The 20,560-nt window shown below is 35.2% G+C and overlaps 1 protein-coding gene and 1 pseudogene across 4 annotated transcripts in view; one reads left to right on the top strand and one right to left on the bottom strand.

The window, feature by feature from the left end:
• The window catches only part of Slc4a10 (solute carrier family 4 member 10), a 267,507-nt gene that overhangs the window by 16,488 nt on the left and 230,459 nt on the right, over positions 1-20,560 (top strand). The gene's annotated exons all lie outside the window — the stretch shown is intronic.
• LOC125350620 lies at positions 11,828-12,606 on the bottom strand (annotated as a pseudogene).

Genomic DNA, 20,560 nt, shown 5'->3' with positions numbered 1-20,560 from the left:
CACAAGGCTAAATTAATAATTTTCACACTGTTATTCTACATGATGTGGCAGTTTTTATAGTTACACATTAGAGCTCAAATTCATCCTTGCGTAGCATATTAAGTGATTGAAACATCCTATGTGTGAATAAATAGAGATTTGAGAACATGCTTTTAAATGTCTAAATTAGTAAATGTATATTTTGTAATCAGCACTGCAGGTAATGCTTTAGAGCTTTTACTAAGAAATTATTTCTCCTTTGTAAATAAATTGCCTCCAAGTTAAGGGAGAAGGAAAGGTAGGGAAGCAATAGTAATATGTTACGGATTTTGAATCTGTTCAAAGTGTACTGTACATATGTATAGAAATAGCACAATGAAACCCCTTCAGTACAAATGTTATATGAATTCAAAAATAGAAAGATAAAAAAATACATGTCTAGTATCAGGTGTATTTTTCTTCTTTATATATTGACCAATATTTATGGAAATCTTAGCTACTGAGACAGAAAAAAATTTAAATTTCTTGAGCCCCTCCCTTTTGCCTAGTTTCCATATGTATTCTTTCTGGGATTTTTATTATCTTAGGTGGAAAGAACTTTTGGAAAGCATGAATTATAACAGTGTGCTCATTTATTCACAGTTTTAAAATAGGGTCTATTCTTGTAGCAGTGGCATATCTTTTATGCTCAGAGATTTTAGAGAAGGTGTTTAAAACTCAACTTTTTCCTTTTCTGGAATGATTATACAGAATCTTCTTAATTACAGATTGTTAGCGAAATCTGTCATGGTTACTCTCTCATTTGGAGAAGTTTAACTTTGAAACGAGATAGCTCTTCAAAGGTTCTTGTAATCTCACAGGTAATAACATTTACATGCTTATCATGTTTAATAGTGTGGTAATTCTTCAAACAATTGAACACATTAATTTCAGATATTTCATCCTATCAATGCCCTTGTTAAGGACTATGTTTACTTTGATGTCCAAATTAGAAGAGTTCAAATGCAGAGAATTTGAAATATTAATTTATAGTCAAAATGACATACTGTATAAGTCTCATTTGATATATGTAGTAATGATAAGAATAACTAATTGATGTTACATTTGATAAAAGTTTTAGAATGCATAATACATAATATCCTATATGTATTCATATATAATATTTTTGTTATTGGTTATGGGACTTGAACTCAGGGCCTGGCACTGTCTCCGAGCTTTCTCTTTCAAGGCTACTGTTCTATCACTTTGAGCCACAGTGCCACTTTTGGTTTTCTGGTGGTTAATTGGAGATGAGTCTCACTGACTTATCTGCTAGGGCTGTCTTTGAACTGTGACCCTCAGATCTCAGCCTCCTGAGTAGCTAGGATTACAGGTGTGAGCCACTGGCACTTGGCTATATCTTATATTTTTTAAGAGGTGAAAGTGTTCATCAAAATGTGAAATTAACTTGAAAGCCAAGTTTGAAAGTACAAATTAATTTTTTTGAGAAATGATATCCTGGAAGGTGGAATACAATGTATTTGGAGACTAATTGGATATATTTTGTGCTCTGAGTGGGCAAAAAAAGAAACCTTGGCTGACTGAGATAGAAATGAAAGTTTGTTGTTGTTGTTGTCTTTTTGCCAGTTGTGGGGCTTGAACTCAGGGTCTGAGCACTGTCCCTGGCTTCTTTTTGTTCAAGGCCAGCACTCTACCACTTGAGCCACAGTGCCACTTCCGGCTTTTTCTATATATGTGGTGCTGAGGAATTGAACCGAGGACTTCATGTGTAAGAGGCAAGCACTTTACCACTAGGCCATATTTCCAGCTCTGAAATGAAAGTTTTATTAAATGACATTATTGAAATATGGTAATTCTCTATAGATTTATTTCCCTAAAAATCTGAGTATAAGCAGTTTCTATTTATGGATTTTATACATTTTTAATCTGCTTCCTGTCATCCTGATGTCATTATTAGCCTGCTTCCTGTCATCCAGATGTCACATAGATCAGACACCCTGGGTGGAAAGAGTGAGTTGCGTATTTAAAGAGATCCCAGAAGTAATGATGTATGCAAATAAGCTAATTTTCTAATATATTGACATTTTTCTTTAGAAACACTGAAAGTGATAGGGAACATTTTTCTTTTTAGGATGGTTTTCTCAAAAAATTATATTGTGGTGAGTAACTTAATGAGCTGACCTGCTTTAAGAATCTGTAAGTGCAAAAAACTAATAATGAGATTAATGATATGAGTAATGTTGTATAGCAGATCTTTGGAATTCTTTCATCTTGTGTAATTGAGACAGTAAGCCCCTTTCTTGGAATTTTCCTATTTTCCCTTCAAAGTAGGCCCTAGGAACTACCATTCTTCTTTCTGTTTCTATAAATTTGACTATTTTAAATACCTCATGTAAATAGAATCATTTAGTATTTGTCTTCCCCAGATTAGCTTATGTCACTTAGTAAAATGTCTGAAAGGCTTCTCTATGGCAATAAATGTTTCAGGGTTTTCTTCTTTCACAGGTGAATAAATTTTATTTTATGTATGTACCGCATTTTTAAATGAGTGCATCTATTCTCAGATATTCAGTGTGATTCTACATGATGTCTATTAATACTTCAGTAATACAGGAGTAAAGATATTCTTTCAAGAAGCTGATATTATCTTGGGGTATATAAAAATATATATTTGAGGCATACTGTTTGACACATTGCACTGTTTTGCATTCCCAGTAAGAATGTAGAGATGTTCCAGTTTCTCCATATCTTCATTAACAAATCTTTTGCCTAACTTCTTTTTAGTAATCAGAAGTATACATTTTTATTTTTATATATTTCTGTTAAGATTAGAATAAGCTTACTGCAAATGTATTCAAAATGTGTGTAGAGGAAAATAGAGAACCGCATTAACATATAGGCCACATATATAGTGTAGAACTATTTCCACATTATTATATGTGCATGGATTATATTCACCCTTGTTATGAGTTTGTATTCTTTTTTAAAAAACCATTTATTTTTTATTGTCAAAGTAATGTACAAAGGGTTTACAGTTTCAATAGTAAGGCAGTGAGTACATTTCTTGTCAAACTGGTAGCCTTGTTCCTCGTTTTTCTCCCACCTTCCCCCTTCCCCAATTTCCTTCCCCCTTTTGGGTTGTGTAGTTGGTTTGCAGTATATTGCATTGTAACTATTGCTGTTTTATTGATTCACCTTTTACCCTTTGTCTCTCCACTTTGATATTCCCCTCTCCTCCCCTAGTTCTAATAAATGTATATACACTAGCCAGGGTACCAGAATCAGTTACAGTGATATCAGGGGTAGAACAATGAGGAAGAAAGGCAAAAGAAAAAGGCATAATTTCACATGGTACACTGAAATATCAACAATGAATATAAGCCACTTATTTCCAAAACTTGGAGTTCATGTCACTTAGCATCATCTTTTTTTTTCAAATTTTTATTATCAAACTGATGTACAGAGAGGTTACAGTTTCATATGTTAGGCATTGGATACATTTCTTGTACTGTTCATTACTATGTCCCTCATACCCCCCCCTCCGTCCTCCCCCTTTCCCTTTCCCCCCATGAGGTGTTCAGTTCACTTACACCAAACAGTTTTGCAAGTATTGCTTTTGTAGTTGTTTGTCTTTTTTTACCCTGTGTCTCTCAATTTGGGTATTCCCTTTCAATTTCCTAGTTCTAATACCAGTATACATGGTTTCCAATATACTCAGATAAGATTACAGAGATAGTGTATATACAATCACAGGAAGGTGATACAAGAACATCATCAGTAATAGAAGCTACAGATACACATAGGACATTGAAAGCAGTTACAACTGTGATGTAACAGTTGTTTCCATAACATGGAGTTCATTTTACTTAGCATCATCTTATGTGTTCATAAGGGTATAGCTATTGGGCTCTTGTGACCCTCTGCTATGACTGCCTAAACCTGTACTAATTATTCCCAATAAGGGCTACCATAGAGTCCATGTTTCTTTGGGTCTGGCTCACTTCACTTAGTATAATTTTTTCCAAGTCCTTCCATTTCCTTACAAATGGGGCAATGCCATTCTTTCTGATAGAGGCATAAAATTCCATTGTGTATATGTACCACATTTTCCTGATCCATTCGTCTACTGAGGGGCATCTGGGTTGGTTCCAGATTCTAGCTATGACAAATTGTGCTGCGATGAACATTGTTGTACTGGTGGCTTTACTGTGATTTTGTTTGTGGTCTTTTGGATAGATACCCAAAATTGGGGCTTCAGGGTCATAGGGGAGTTCTATATTTATCCTTCTGAGGAATCTCCATACTGCTTGCCAGAGTGGCTGAACCAATTTACATTCCCACCAACAATAAAGTAGGGTTCCCTTTTGGCCACATCCCCTCCAACAATTGTTATTGTTAGTTTTCTTGATATATGACATTCTTACTGGGGTGAGATGGAATCTCAATGTTGTTTTGATTTGCATTTGATTTGCAGTGATGTAGAGCACTTTTTCATATGTCTCTTGGCCATTCTCATTTCCTCATCAGAGAAGTCTCTTTGTAGGTCTTTAGCCCACTTGATAAGGGGGCTATTGGTTCTTTGTGGTTTTGTTTTGGAGGAAGGTAATTTTTTTAGTTCTGCATATATTTTAGATATGAGGCCTTTGTCCGTTGAGTGGACGGTAAAGATCTTATCCAAGTTGTGGGCTTTCTGTTTATCTTGCAAGTTATGTCCTTTGCCGTGAAGAAGCTCTGCAGTTTGATGCAGTCCCATTTGTCCAACCTTTCTTTGATTTGTAGCCTTTCTGGGTCTTTGTTAAAGAAGTTCTGTCCTGCGCCAAGGAGCCCAAGTGTTTCTCCTACTCCTTCCTTTAGTGTTTTCAGGGTATCTGTTTTGATTTTGAGGTCTTTAATCCATTTGGAATTGATTTTGGTGTAGGTGATATATAAGGATCTAGTTTTAGTTTGTTGCATGTGTTGAACCAGTTTTGCCAGCACAATTTGTTAAAGAGGCTATCTTTCTTCCAAACTATTGTTTTAGCCCCTTTATCAAAGATTAAGTGGGCGTAGTTCTGTGGGTTCATTTCTGGGTCTTCAATTCTGTTCCATTGGTCTTCAGGCCTGTTCCGGTGCCAATACCAAGCTGTCTTTATTACTATAGCTTTATAATACAGCTTGAAGTTGGGTATTGTAATTCCTCCAGCACTGTTCTTTCTGCTTAGGATTGTTTTTGCTATTCTAGGTCTTTTATTGTTCCATATGAATTTCTGGATTGCTTCCTCTATTTTATTAAAAATGGTGTTGGGATATTAATGGGTATTACATTGAATTTGTAGATAGCCTTTGGCAATATTGCCATTTTGATTATATTAATCCTCCCAATCCAGGAGCATGGGAGGTTTTTCCATTTCCTTAATTTCGTTTTTCAAGCTTTTAAAGTTCTCATCAAAGAGGTCTTTCACTTCTTTGGTTAAGGTTATTCCTAGGTATTTTATGTTTTTGGGGGCTATACTTAGCATCATCTCATGTGTTCATATGTACATAGCTATTGAGCTATTGTGATCTTCTGCTAGTCCTATCCTAGACATCTACTACTTACCATATAGCCTATGTTTCTTTGCGTCCTGCTCATTTCATACTAAGGTATGATTTTTTTGTAAGTCTTTCCATTTCCTTATGAGTGGGGCAATGTCATTCTTTCTGATTACCCATAGGCTTACAAGCAAGATCACACTAAAGCTACCATCACAACTATGTTTATCACAGCACAATTTACCATCACTAAAATATGGAACCAACCCAGATGCCCCTCAGTAGATGAATTGCCTAATTTTTTATAATAACTGTCCTAACAGATATGAAATTGTATTTCATTGGATTTGACTTTCATTTTTTCTGATTATTAGAGATATTGAGCATCTTTTCATATAACATACATTTTCTTGGATAAATGTCTCTTTACCTAACCTATAAATTGGGTTACTATGTTTTGATGTTGAATTATAAAAATTTCTCATGTATTTTAGGTGTTAACCTGTCTTTTGATGATATATAGTTTGCAAAGAGTAGTTTGTCCTGGTCTATAGATTGCCTTTTAATTTATTGTTTGTTTCCTTGGCTTAGAAAAGCAAAAGTTTCATAGTCTCATTACTGTGTTTTTGCTTTTGTTTCCTGTACTTTTCATATCATACCATGAAATTATTTGAAAGATTGGTGTCATGAAGCTCTTTTTTTCTATATTTTTTTCTACGAGTTTTAAGTTTTAGGCCACATTTAAGTCTCCAAATATACTTTGGGTTGATTTTAATGTGTGATGCAAGATAAGGGTCTGATTTCATTTTACTATAGCTTTCCAATATATTGAAATTGAGCAGTGTGGTGCTTCTGTCTTTTTTCTTCTTGCTCACAGCCTAGCTGTTTGAGGCCTTTTATGGCTTCATAAAGATTATACAGTGGATTTTTCTATTTCTGTTGCAAATGAGAGTAAGACTTTGGCAGGGATTGAGTTGAATCTGCACATTGCTTTGGGTAGTTTGGACATTTGGATAATATTACATATTTCAAATCATGAATACTAGATACCTTTTTGTTTGTGATGGGGTGTGTGTATATGTGTGTGTGTGTGTTTGTTTATGTGCACACATACATTCACTGGTACTAAGGCTTGAATTTAGGGCCTAGTGTTCTCTGCTGTTTTTGCCTCACTCATGACAACTGCTCTGTCACTTCATCTATGCCTCCAGTTCTGGCTTTTTGGTGGTCAATTGCAGATGAGAGTCTGTTGTATTTATTTGCAGGGCTGAATTTAAATCTCAATCCCCTGATCTCAGCCTCCTAGAAGCTAGGATTATATGTGTACTCAACTTGTTTGTGACTTCTTTAACTTCCATTGATGTTTAGAAATTGTCAATGTACAGAAGTTTAAACTTTTTGATTACATTTATTCTAAGTATTGTTCTCATTTTGTTGTTAATGTAATGGGGATTGTTTCCTTAATTTCCTTCATTGGCAGTTGATTATTAGTACAGAGAAACATTAGTGATTTGTATTGTGTGACTTTACTCAATTATGTCTAACAATTCTTTGTTTTTGTGGCAACTTTAAGGTTTTCTATGTATAAGATCATGCCAACAGAAGAGATAATTTTACTTTTTCCTTTTTTATTTAAATGTTTTGCATTTAATTTTCTTAGATATTTGTTGTGGCTAGGATTTCCAGTGGAATAGAATTGAATGAGAGTGGGCATTCTTGTCTTGTTCCTGGTCTTATAGGGCAATGTTTCAGGCATAGGCTTTGCATATATAACCTTACTTATTGTTGATTCAGAACATGGAAAGCCCAGGTCCATGCGTCTTCATTGATGCATTCTATCTTATACTTGCAGAAGAATTAGTGCTAGTCGTTCTTCATTTTTTCCCCCACACTTGAAGAGTAGTGAACCATTCCTTATCATTTTAATGAAGTAAACATTACTCTGATACTAAAGCAAGTATTATATCATAAATGAAGACACGATGGGATAGCTTTGGTTAGCATGTGCAAAGCCCTAGGTTTATTTCCAGCAATACAACACAACACAACACAACACAAAACAGGCTAGGAATGTGGCTTAGTGGTAGAGTGCTTTCCTAGCATGCATGAAGCCCTGGGTTCGATTCCTCAGTACCACATAAACAGAAAAAGCAGAAGGGGCACTGTGGCTCAAGTGGCACAGTGCTAGCTTTGAGAAAAAGAATGTCAGGAACAGCACCCAGGCAGTGAGCTTAAGCCTCAAAACCAAAAACCAAAACCAAAACCAAAACAAAAAAACCCCACCAAATCAAATATAATAAAAAATGAATATTTGTCAACTGTATATCAGCATGGTAACTTAAAAATAAAAAGAATTCACAAACAAAAATATAAAAATGAAGTAACAGTCAAACGGTTATTTTAAAATAAACGATAAATATAATATAGTAAATGTAATCATTACTTAATGATTTGTTTAAAACATTTTTAATTTTCAATTGTGAAGCTTCATTTTTATAGTATGTATAAAATGCAAATATAACTCATATATAATTGATGAGGCTATTGTGTGTAAAAGCAATAACTTTGAAATACTGCTTGTTTGTGTCATCTTTCATTTAAAAATTTGTAAATTGCTTAATATTTAAGTCATTTGAGTTTAAATGACTAAATTAGAAACTATCATAAAATATGTGCTTAGCTTAAAACGTCTAACTATTTTTGTGAAATGCATATGCTCTTGGTTGATATAGGTTTAATTTCATTTGATTTCACATGATGGAAACCAAAACTCATTCAACATAAAAAGTTAGGATTTTATGTGCTTGAAATGAAGAAATGATTCAATGTTGTCAAATCTGCAAACATATTTAATTTAATAGATTCTACAATATACTTTTTGGCTGATATTATTTACTAATTTCTCTTCTTCAATGCATATCATTATTAAAGTGTAGTTTAAAAGGGGGAACCAACTACAATAATTTAAAACAATGAATTTGTAGCATTGTAGAGCATTGTATTAGTCTATATCAATACTTTATGGACAGGTAGAGGGTTCTGAGAGCTAACAAGCTTATTCTCTGAATCACAGTTTATCTAGCTGAAAAATAATAAAATAATAGCACCTATTAATTGTTGTGAAAATTAAGAGATAATATATTAGAAATACTTAGCACAAAGCCTGAACACAGAAAGGATCCATAAGTAGTAATTCCTTCCTTCTGCTACACTGCATAGAATTTTTTTTTTTTTTTTTTGCTAGTCCTGGACCTTGGACTCAGGGCCTAGGCACTGTCCCTGGCTTCTTTTTGCTCAAGGCTAGCACTCTGCCACTTGAGCCACAGCGCCACTTCTGGCCATTTTCTATAAATGTGGTGCTGGGGAATTGAACCCAGGGCCTCATGTATAGGAGTCAAGCACTCTTGCCACTAGGCCATATTCCTAGCCCCACTGCACAGAATTTATAAACAACAAATATCTAATAATTTTTCTTTCTTTTTTTTTTTTTTGGCCAGTCCTGGGCCTTGGACTCAGGGCCTGAGCACAGTCCCTGGCTTCTTCCCGCTCAAGGCTAGCACTCTGCCACTTGAGCCACAGCGCCGCTTCTGGCCGTTTTCTGTATATGTGGTGCTGGGGAATCGAACCTAAGGCCTCGTGTATCCGAGGCAGGCACTCTTGCCACTAGGCTATATCCCCAGCCCCTATCTAATAATTTTTGGTACAGATTTTTTTCTAGAATTCAGATATTAGTCAAGTCATACATAGTTATCATAACCTACTTCATATATATTATCTACTTAAATCATTATGAATATCTATGGAAAAATGAAAAAAGATAAAAAATTAAGCCTTCAAAATATAAACCCAAATAATAAATGGGCTAATGCCTGAAAGAGATACTCAGAAGAAAAAAATGACCAATAGACAGATGAAGAAATGTTCAAGATCTCTGGCCACAAAGGAAATGAAAATTAAAGCAACACTGAGATTCCAACTTACCACAGTTAGAATGGCTATTATGAAGAAAACTAACAATAACAAATGCTGGCAAAGATGTGGCCAAAAGGGAATCCTAACACATTGTTGATGGGAATGTAAACTTCTTTCAACCACTCTGGAAAGCAGTATGGAGGGTTCTAAAAACAAACAAACAAAAACTAAACACAGAACTACTAGGAATTCCACTCCTGGACATTTATCAACTAGACCACAAACCAGGACACACTAAAGCCAATGAGCACGATCATGTTCATTGCAGAATTATTTACCATAGCCAAGATATGGAATCAGCCTAGATGCCCCTCAATGGATGAAATATATATACACATATATGTATGTACATATACACATATAAATATATGTGTACATATCAATGGAATTCTAGTCATCCGTCATAATAATATTGCACCATTTGTAAAGAAATGGAAAGACTTGGAAAAAATTATACTAAGCAAAGAAAGCCAGACCAAGAGAAACATAGGTTGCATTGTTTCCCTTATTTGTGATAACTAGAATGTGCCTATAAATATACAAGTAAACACACTTGGTGGCATGCACGCAGATCCAAATGAATTAATTGAAGTATAATAGACTCCGTAGAGAACTTAAATACTGTAATTCTTTTTTAAATAAATATATGTGCTGTTAATGAATCCTATTTTCTCTTTTTAAATTTAATTAATTAATTAATTAAATGTTCTGAGGAATCGAACCCAGGGCCTCATGCATGTTAGGAAAGCACACTACCACTAAGTCACATTCCCAGCCTCTCAAATAGTATAATTCTATAAAATGACTAAGTCAAAGCCCAACAAAATAAGTTCCAGATAATGGGTACTTGCAAGAGGGGGTATGTGGATAAGGAGAGAAGAGTAGAATAATGAAGTGAAAATGGGGGAGAAAGCAGGCAAGAATTCACTGTATATACCACAGAATTAAGAAAAATAAGGGAAGAGGTGAGATGAAATGGAGAGAAGATGTTGAAAGTATGACCCAAATCATACTTTGTTAACTGGAAAAAAAAAATCAACACATTCCCTAAAAATTAAGGAAAATGATGGAAGAGGTGGGTTGGGAATAATGGATGAGAATGTTGAAGTAGCCAACTTTGATCAAGACACACTGTATTCATATAGCTTTGTTGAATGGCAACTTCTTTGTACAAGTACTTAAAGATAATAAAATATTCAAAAATTCCCTCCAGACAATGGAGCAAATATTCATAATTGAAAGGGAACATATTTATCCATAAATGATATTAATGCAAACTATTATATATGAGAGACTTACAGCATGTCTGATAGAAATGAGGTTTATAAAACATATTATAAGGGCTGGGAATGTAGCTTAGTGGTAGGAGTGCTTGCCTAGCATGCAGGAAGCCCTGGATTTGATTCCTTAGCACCACATAAACAGAAAATGCAGGAAGTGATGCTGGGACTCAAGAAGTAGAGTGCTAGCCTTGATCAAAAAGAAGCCAGGGACAGAGGTCAGGCCCTGAGTCCAAGCCCCAAGACTGTCAAAGAAAAATTATAAAAGCTATTTTTGGTATTTGGAAATTAGCATATAAGAAGTTATTAACAAAAATTTTTCCAGGTAGTTCCATTACTTTACAAGTGGTAAAATATCATTCTTTGTTTGTTTTGTTTTTGTTGCCAGTCCTGGGACTTGGACTCAGGGCCTGAGCTCTGTCCCTGGCTTCTTTTTGCTCAAGGCTAGCACTCTACCTCTTGAGCCACAGCGCCACTTCCGGTGTTTTCTATATATGTGGTGCTGAGGAATGGAACCCAGGACTTTATGTATACGAGGCGAACACTCTACCATTAGGCCACATTCCCAGCCCCCAAAATATCATTCTTTTTAATGGGATGGCTAAAATTCCATTGTGCATATATACCACATTTACTTGATCCTTTCTTCTATTGAGAGACAGCTGGGTTGATTACATACCGTGGCTATGGTGCATAGTGCTGCAATAAACATGGCTGTGCTTGCTGGTGTCTTTACTCTATCTTGGTTTGTAATCTTTAGGATATTTTAAAGTTTGACATTTATTTGTAAAACAATAGGAAGTAATGTGGTGTGTTCTATTGGATAGATGATCAGGAGTGGAATTGCTGGATCATAGAGTAGTTCTAAATTTTTTGAGGAACCTCCATCCTGTTTTCCAGAGTGGTTGAACAAACTTATATTTCCACCAAGAGTGCAAGATTGTAGTAGAGTTCCCTTTTGGCTGCATCCTTTCCAGCTTGTTAGTGTTTGTTTTCTTGATAACCATTTTAACCCGGGTGAGGAATCTTAATTTTTTTCCCCATCACAAATAGGCCTTTTATTTGTCATACTAAAACTCTGAATTTTAAACAGATTCATGGACTGGTGGATCGTATCCATCAGCTCACTCGACTTTAGCACCAGTCTCGTCCCCAGTAACTTTGCCAGAATTACCACCTTCACCATCCAGTTCCATGAGTTTTCCCAATTCAAACTTGTGCTTCTTCGGCATTTTCACTTTTCTAACTAAGATATCATGCAGTGGATAAATAGACTGGCAAGCTTTTTCTGTCTTTCCCAGTGCTGTCTGGAATCAATTTATTAACTAGTTGTTTCAAGTCATTTGTCCGGACCTCTCAGGTCATGATTTCCATCATCTTCTTCCGGATCTGGCAGACCTGCTGGTGCTGAGCATAGGAGGTCTTGTGGATTTGATTGTTGCATTTTTTAGTAAAACGAAGCAAATAACCATCTGTATTCTTGACATCAACATGAGATTCAATCATGGTCCTCCACTTTTTGACCATGGAACACATTTTGCCCCAAGTTAGATCCAGGCCATGGAAGTTGGACAAGCAGTTCTTGCCCTGAGCATCCTCAGTAATTAGCTTGAATTTCCTAAATGCGACTTCATCATTCTACAGATCAGCGAGGCTCACTTCAAACACCTGACCCTTGAGGCCATCAAATGCGATTTTGGTTCCTTGAGTCCTTGTAACTAGGGTTTTCCCAATATTCCTTATATTGAACATGGCCGGTGCTTTCACATCATGCCAATCTTTCTTAGAAGATGGATCAACCACTTTATTTCTGGCTCCCTTTTTTACCACCTTTTGTAAGGTGCTTGTTTTTGCCAACCGCCATGGTGCTGGTCGGAGAGCCAAAAGGCTCAGTGTCGTTTAAATTTGCATTTCCTTTATACCAGAGATGTGGAAGATTTCTTCATGTACCTATTGGCAATTTTTACTTATTGTTCAGACAGTTTCTCTTTAAACATTAGCCTATTTATTAATTGGGTTTTTTCTTTGTATGTTAGTGTATATTTAAGAATTTCAGGATTTAATTTTTTTCTGAATAATTATTTATTGTCAAAGTGATGTACAGAGGAGTTACGGTTTCATATGTGAAGCAGTGGGTACATTTCTTGTACAATTTGTTACCTCCTCCCTCATTTACTCCCATCCTCCCTCCCCCTTTCCCTCTCCTCCCATGAGTTGTTCAGTTGGTTTACATCAAATGGTTTTGTAAGTATTGCTTTTGGAGTGGTTTGTCTTTTTATCCTTTGTCTCACAATTTTGATATTCCCCTTCCTTTCCCTAGTTCTAATACCAGTATATACAGTATACAGGGTACTCAGATGAGATATAATGATAGCATGGGGACAACCACAGGAAGGGGATACAAGAGGATCATTAACCAAAAAAAAGTTATGGTTTCACATGGCATGTTGGAAGTAATTACAACAATGATATAACACTCATTTCCATAACATGGAGTTCATTTCACTTAGCATCTTTGAGAACTTAACTTTTTAAAAATTTTGAGAGTTATAAATCTCCTTCCATTCTGTAGGCCTTATGTCATGTGCTGTGCAAAAATCTTTTCAGTTTGATGCAGTCCTACTTATCTAATCTTTCTTTGATTTGTTGTATTTTGGATCTTCGTTTGTTGAAGCACTGTTCACCATAGCCAAAATATGCTAAAAGCCCCTCAGTGGACAAATGGATTAAGAAATAGTGGTGTACATACACAATGGAATTTTACTTGACCATTACAAAGAATTATATTTACCATTTGTAAGGAAATGGAAAGAGTTGAAAAGAATTATATTAAGCGAAGTAAGCCGGACTCAGAGAAGCAAAGGTTCTGTGGTTTCCCTCATTAGTGGTAGATACAATACACCTATAAATCTTTCAATAAACATGCAGAGTGGTATACACGTAGCTTCAAATGAATAAACTAAATTGTAATAGATGCTATGATGAGTTCATACAGTATAATTTTTAGAGAGACTAAATCAAAGCACAACAAAATAAGCACCAAGAAATGGGTACTTGTGGGAGAGGTGGGGATAAAGAGAGAGGAGTAGATGAATAAAGGAGAGAATTGGGGAAGAATGCAGTCAAGAATTCATTGTGGCTGGGGGATGGGTTTGGGATTGTTGATGGGTGACATGGATCAAGATTTTAAATGACACCTCTCTTGTAAAACTAAAGATAATAAAAAATAAAGAAAAAAATCAACGAGACAGTGTGGATTGTGAGTAGAAGGCATCCAGTGACTGATCAATGTAACTGATGCTTTTGGCTGTCGAAAACAGGACTTCATTGATGTTAGAGGACTACAGTCTAAATGCTGAAAGATGTATTCTCTTGACCACTTTAAAAAAACATTCTGTTCTTGGCTTTTTTCTGAAGTATTGTGGAGACTAGTATTGTGACAAAGATAAGAAGACTAGGAATAATTGGCCAGAATGTCTAAGCCTAATTCACCAAGTGACAAGCACTTCGGAGTTTTTATAAGAGGAAGTGAAATAATATCTATATTACTATCCTCCAAAGTTCATTAAGGATAAGCTGAAATATTTCTGGCACTCATACGAAAAATATAACAAAATGTAAATTTTTACTTCATTAGGTATGTATGAGAAACAATATGTTAAAGAATATTTTATTTTTAATATTCATTTCCAGTGCTGGAGATCAAACCTAGGGGTTTGAGCATGATAGTAAAACTACACTACTGAATTATATCTTCAACCTCTGGTTTTGTGAGATAGTGCCTAGTAATAAAGTCCAAACTAGCTTCAGACTTTTAATCCTTATGTCTCAGGCTCCTTAAAGCTGAGATTACAGACATGCACCCCTATGCCAGACTGTTATAAAATCTAAATATACTTGAGTGTAAATCCTTGCATTTATTTGTTTAATCTCTCTGTAGTAGTATTATTCATAAAATAAAGATCTAATAACTCCACTTCAAGATGTGAGAATTAAATATGACATACAAAATGAAGTAGATGTTTCATAAGTGCTAGCCCTACACTTATGCATCGTGATGTTTCTTTAGAAACCACTGTTTAAATTTGCTTGAGTCCATTTTTTACTCCTTATTTATATCTACCTAACTTGAACTATGATGTCCTTTTATTTGTGCTTCTTTTGGCTTATATACTATGTACTATAATTGTGTATTTCTGCCATTGAATGCTTAGTTGCTGAAGGATGGTACTCTATATTACTAATATTGTATTCTCCATTCTGCAGAAATTATAGACGGTTTGCCAATAAATGTTCACTATATCTGAAAAGTCATCTATTAGGGTTTAGTGCTTGACATCTATGTTATGTAATCAATTCTTACTTAGAAATTTGAGCATTTCCTTTTTGTCACTCTTTTTGGTTTGTTCTCATGCAGGTTCACGTAAACATGCTTTGATGGCAAGAGCTAGACGATAGGTATCTCTGCAGTGTGGTGCTTTGAGTCTTTCATGGCTTGACTCTCTTTTAAAAAATTATTACGTTTAAGTAGTTGTGCAAAGGAGATGCCATTTAACAAAGCAGTTTATGAATACAATGCATAATATCATTATTGTCAAGGTGAAGTACAGAGGGGTTACAATTATATAAGTTAGGTAGTGAGTACTTTCCTTGTCCAACTTGTTACCTTCCCCCTCATTTTATTTCTACCTTTCCTCCTCCCCAATCTCCCCGCTCTCCAGCTGTATAGTTAGAGTGCTAGCCCTACACTTATGCATAGTGATGTTACTTCTGAAACCACTGGCCAAATCTGCATCTTGATCCCTTCACTGTTCTCATTCTCCTTCCACCCACCTCTTCCCTTACATTTCTTAGTTGTGTGGTATATACCATGAGTTCTGGACTGCATTCTTCCATCCTTCCCTACTTCATTCTCCACTCTCTTTTAAAGGTCTTAATGATGCCAGGCTTTTCCAGAGTGCTTTCTCTTTGACTACATTTACTAGTTAGAGACCTTAGTTATACCTACAAGAATCCCTTGCTCTCTGTCACGTGATGTAACCATGGTAGTTAAATACCATCATTGCCACATAACCATTTGGTTAGATGCAAGTTCTGCTCACATTTGAGGGGAGGACAAATTTTCAAAAATGTGAATTCTAAGGGATGGAAATAGAACCACCTAAGAATTTTGCTTTCTATATTACTGATGCATTTTGTACCCAATCATAAATAATATAATACACAAGGACTACTGATTTAAGGTACATTGGAACTTTGCCCTACAATTGTTGAATATGAATCCATTACCTTGTAGATTCAATCCCAATACAGAAGAAACTATAAAGAAAAATCCGGATGAGCAGAGACAAAACAAATGATAATGTTTGACTTGTTTATACCTTTTTGACCTCCTTGATGGAGAGCTAAGAATTATTGAAAAGGTCTTGGTTTTATAGTTTTTGAAGCTTGCATCTGGTGATTGGTTTAACAGTAGTAATTTCTATTGAACCGGATGAGAAATTTTATTGCTGTTGTCATACTGGGATTTGAACTCAGGGCTTCGTACTTCCTAGTCTGGCATTCTACCATTTTACTTATACCTCCAGCAAATGAAATAATTACATTTTTTCTTTTCTTTTTTTGCTGGTGTTTGCACTCAGGGTCTTTGGCTTCCTAGGCAAGCATTCTATCATGAGGACCACACTTCTAGGCCTTTAGTTAACAAAATGAAGTATGATATTTTTTACATAATATGGTGAATGAACTTTAGCCTGTGATAGCTAGTGTTCATGGGGTTTCTTGTAAGAGTGATGAAAATGTTCTAAAGTGAAGTAAAAGTACTAACTCACATTAGACTGGACATTTTAAATGGGCATACTACATGTGAGGTGTATCAGTAAAGCTGCTAAAATATGAAATTGCATAGCAGTATAGCATTTTGATCTAAATTATTTACTGTTCTCCTTACCTTTCTTGACTTTGTTTTGAACTTTTTTTACTGTTGATATGTTTTCATTTGCTACATCATGAGCATCCACAATTGAAATATGCGATTTTGTATGTATTGATGAACTATCAGTAATAACTAGTGAGATTATAGGAAAGCATTATTTTTGTCTAGGACCCACCACTATATTTGGTCAAAGCAGCTTACAGTGTTCTTGATTGAAGATGGCAAAGTACATTGTTTGTATATTCATTAGTTTGTTGTCTATTTTCATTGGATTAAATTTAGATATAAACTTTGTGTGAGTAAACTTTTGTGAACACTCCAGATCACATGTTGTTAATTTAAAATTGTAGCCTTAACAACTTTAGATTTGTTTCATATATAATTGTTTCATATAATTTTCTTTTCTCACTGCTACTCACTAGGGTTTTTCAGTATAATTTGTGTAATGGTAACATCACAGAAAGGCAAGTTAAGAATAATCTTTAATGACAATGTTGATGAAATAGAATAAATAGAAGTCTTCCTTTGTCTTGATTCAAAGTAGAAATCCTCAGGAAAATCTGAGAGTCGGTTTCTGTTTGAAAATAGTTTATGGAATTTTACTGTGTGAGAATTTATTTCTTTGAAAATATAGTACTTTGCCTTTTATCATTGTTTGCTTCTGGATCTCTGAGGAATTCATTCATATTTTTAGGCTTTCTATTTGCTGGTATCATTCCTATTTTGTAGATTGAATTACTGAAACTGCATATTTAACATGATTTGTCCAAAATGGAGTGGGCAGTAAAAAGTGTTGAGACTTAACCTTTTGGCACCAAACAATGCTTTATTTATTCCAAATTATTATCTTAGTACATCATGATACCTTGTTCCAGGGACTTAAGTTGCACTTACAATATTAATAAGCTAAACATAGGGCCTCTTATTGAAACTCAAAAAATAATGCTCCTAAGAACTATGCTTTATAAAGATAGTGTACTCATTAATTATTATTTTAAAAGTGAACAGTGTCCTAATCTATTAACTCTATATTAATGAGTATAGGTGTTGTGTACATTTATCAAATCATAAGTAATTGTTAAAGAGATTTTAAGAAATTATGGAGGTTCTTTCCTTATATCTGGGTAGATTGTTTTGAAATATTTGAGGGATTACTTTTTCTGTGATAAAAGATATGACTTAAGCATTTATTTTTTTAAAAGCAGCAACCGTATCCAAAGCAACCAAACCTCTTTATCCTTTGTTCTGTGGAGACACTGAGTAATTTACAATTTCTTTAAAATTATGATATATTATACTTAGTTTATATTTCAAAATTTCCTTGCCAGGAACTCTTGGATCCTGCCTGTAATTCTAGCTACTCAGTCTGAGATCTGAGGATCATGGATTGAAGCCAGCTGGGGCAGGAAAGTCTGTGAGACTCATCATCAATTAAGTACCAGAAAAGTGGAAGTGGCACTGTAGTGTAAAGTGGCAGAGTGCTCCCTTTGAGTGAAAGAGCTCAGGGACAGTATTCAGTACCTGAGTTTAAGCCCCATGATCACCCAAAAAGGTTGTCTCTCCAAGGAAAATTTTTAAGACACTATATGGTAGTAATCTCTAGAACTAGAAATGATTCTGCCCTGTCAGAATAGGTAGTCTATATTACAAAAATAAAACGGTAAGGAGAGTAGCAATAAAAAACCCACTATGTACCTTCTACTTATTCCTTGTGGTCTGAATTTTCCCTGTAGACATTTTGATCTGTAGCTAATCAGATTTCCGCATGTTCTGTTAGTCAGGTGAATACCTATCTATTTCTAATTGAAAGTATTATACTTCAACCTGGCCTGTAGCATGATCTTTCATTCTTTCCTTAGCATATTTAAAAGTTACTTGTAGGCATTAAGACATTAATATTCCAGAGTTATTTTGTTCTTTCACCCCCCCACACCCATTTAAAAAAAACCCACAGAAATGGAACCAGGAAACACAGTTTCAGTAATAGATACCTATTGATCTTTAAGGCTAAGCTAATAGACCATTGTGATTTCTTTATGAATTAAAGAATGAAAGGTTTTTTTTTTTTTTGTCAAGGTCTGTTGTGTTCTGAAGTAGATATTAATACAAGAGTAAGTGTTTGATGAAAATGTGTGTTAGCTTGTCAACCTGATTCTCTTTAACTTCTCAATGAGATGAAAGAGAAGTGTGAACTTGGCAGTGTAAATAAGAGTTTGTTGTCCCACCTGCTCAGCTCTGTGTCCTTGTGGGGGGCCCATTAGGCAAGGTGGTAAGTTGCTAATGTAAATTAGATAAGGTTCATAATATCTCATTTGTTTGAGCTCTATTCAAGGGGAAACAGGACAGTCTCTTTGAATATAGTATTGTGTTATCTGTGTTGCCTGGTAGTACAAAGTTAGACTAGTAACAAAAAAAAACAATCACCTGATCTGTGTACGATTTTTGTTTCATTCACTTTGGGGGATGTTGATGCAATACTATAATCTTGCTTATTGCTTTACTTTTTTTTTTTTTTTTTGGCCAGTCCTGGGCCTTGGACCCAGGGCCTGAGCACTGTCCCTAGCTTCTCTTTGCTCAAGACTAGCACTCTGCCACTTGAGCCACAGCACCACTTCTAGCCATTTTCTATATATGTGGTGCTGGGGAATTGAACCCAGGCCTTCATGTATGAGGCAAGCACTCTTGCCACTAGGTCACATTCCCAGCCCTTGCTTTACTTTTTTTTTTTTTTTTGGCCAGTCCTGGGCCTTGGACTCAGGGCCTAAGCACTGTCCCTGGCTTCTTCCCGCTCAAGGCTAGCACTCTGCCACTTGAGCCACAGCGCCGCTTCTGGCCGTTTTCTGTATATGTGGTGCTGGGGAATCGAACCTAGGGCCTCGGGTATACCGAGGCAGGCACTCTTGCCACTAGGCTATATCCCCAGCCCTGCTTTACTATTTTTAACAGCAGCAAGGTTGATAAGCTTTCAGATGTATGTAATTAGAGAAACTGTATATTTTATAAATGCATGAATTTTTGTTAATACTTATAACATTTGTTTTCTGACATATCGTTTTTTTCAGACAAAGGAACATGATGTTGACGAGTATTTTTCAGTTAGAATGGCTTTACTATACTCATGAAATCCCAGTCTTCATTTAGGAAATAATTTTAATAATGGCTGTCATATGTTAAACATAGCAACAGTAGAAATTAAAAGCCCAGCATTCTGTTTCCTTTCTTTAAATTTTTAATATTATGCTATATCTTAATAAAATGGACTTAAAGCTTCAGATATTACATGACTCTGTAAGAAAAGTTAATATAAAACTCTTAAATGACTAGCTGAATTTTTTATGAAGAGCTATCACTGAATTAATACTTAAAAGTCCCCTGGGCTAGCAAATAATCATAGTAATGTTGTTTAAGTTTGAACTTTAGTAAGTATGTTTGAACCTTAGTATATTGTAGAATATTGACATAGGTAGAATTGTAGAATGTTGACATTGGTAAAATTGAGTGTTTGATATCTAATGAATAAATTAATAGGTAAACAATTATAGAAATTGTAACCAGACCAAATAACTACCTTCACAGTTATTAATGGATTTGGAAAGAGAATGGCAATATTCATATTGGAAAGATATAGTCTTACTGTATGTGTTAGTTAGAATATTTTCCTTCCTTAGTCTAATTTGTTGCTGTTGTTGTTGTTGTTGTTGTTGTTGTTGTTTTTACCAGTCCTGGGGCTTGGACTCAGGGTCAGAGCACTGTCTCTTTTTGCTCAAGGCCAGCACTCTACTACTTGAGTCACAGCATAACTTCTGGCTTTTTCTGTTTATGTGGTGCTGAGGAATTGAACCCAGGACTTCATGCATTCTAGGGAAGCACTCAACCACTAAGC

This window comes from Perognathus longimembris, chromosome 4 (genome assembly GCF_023159225.1).
Source record: "Perognathus longimembris pacificus isolate PPM17 chromosome 4, ASM2315922v1, whole genome shotgun sequence".
NCBI lineage: Eukaryota > Metazoa > Chordata > Mammalia > Rodentia > Heteromyidae > Perognathus > Perognathus longimembris.
The sequence above is the reverse complement of the archived record's forward strand: the minus strand, read 5'-3'. Positions and strand labels throughout refer to the sequence as shown.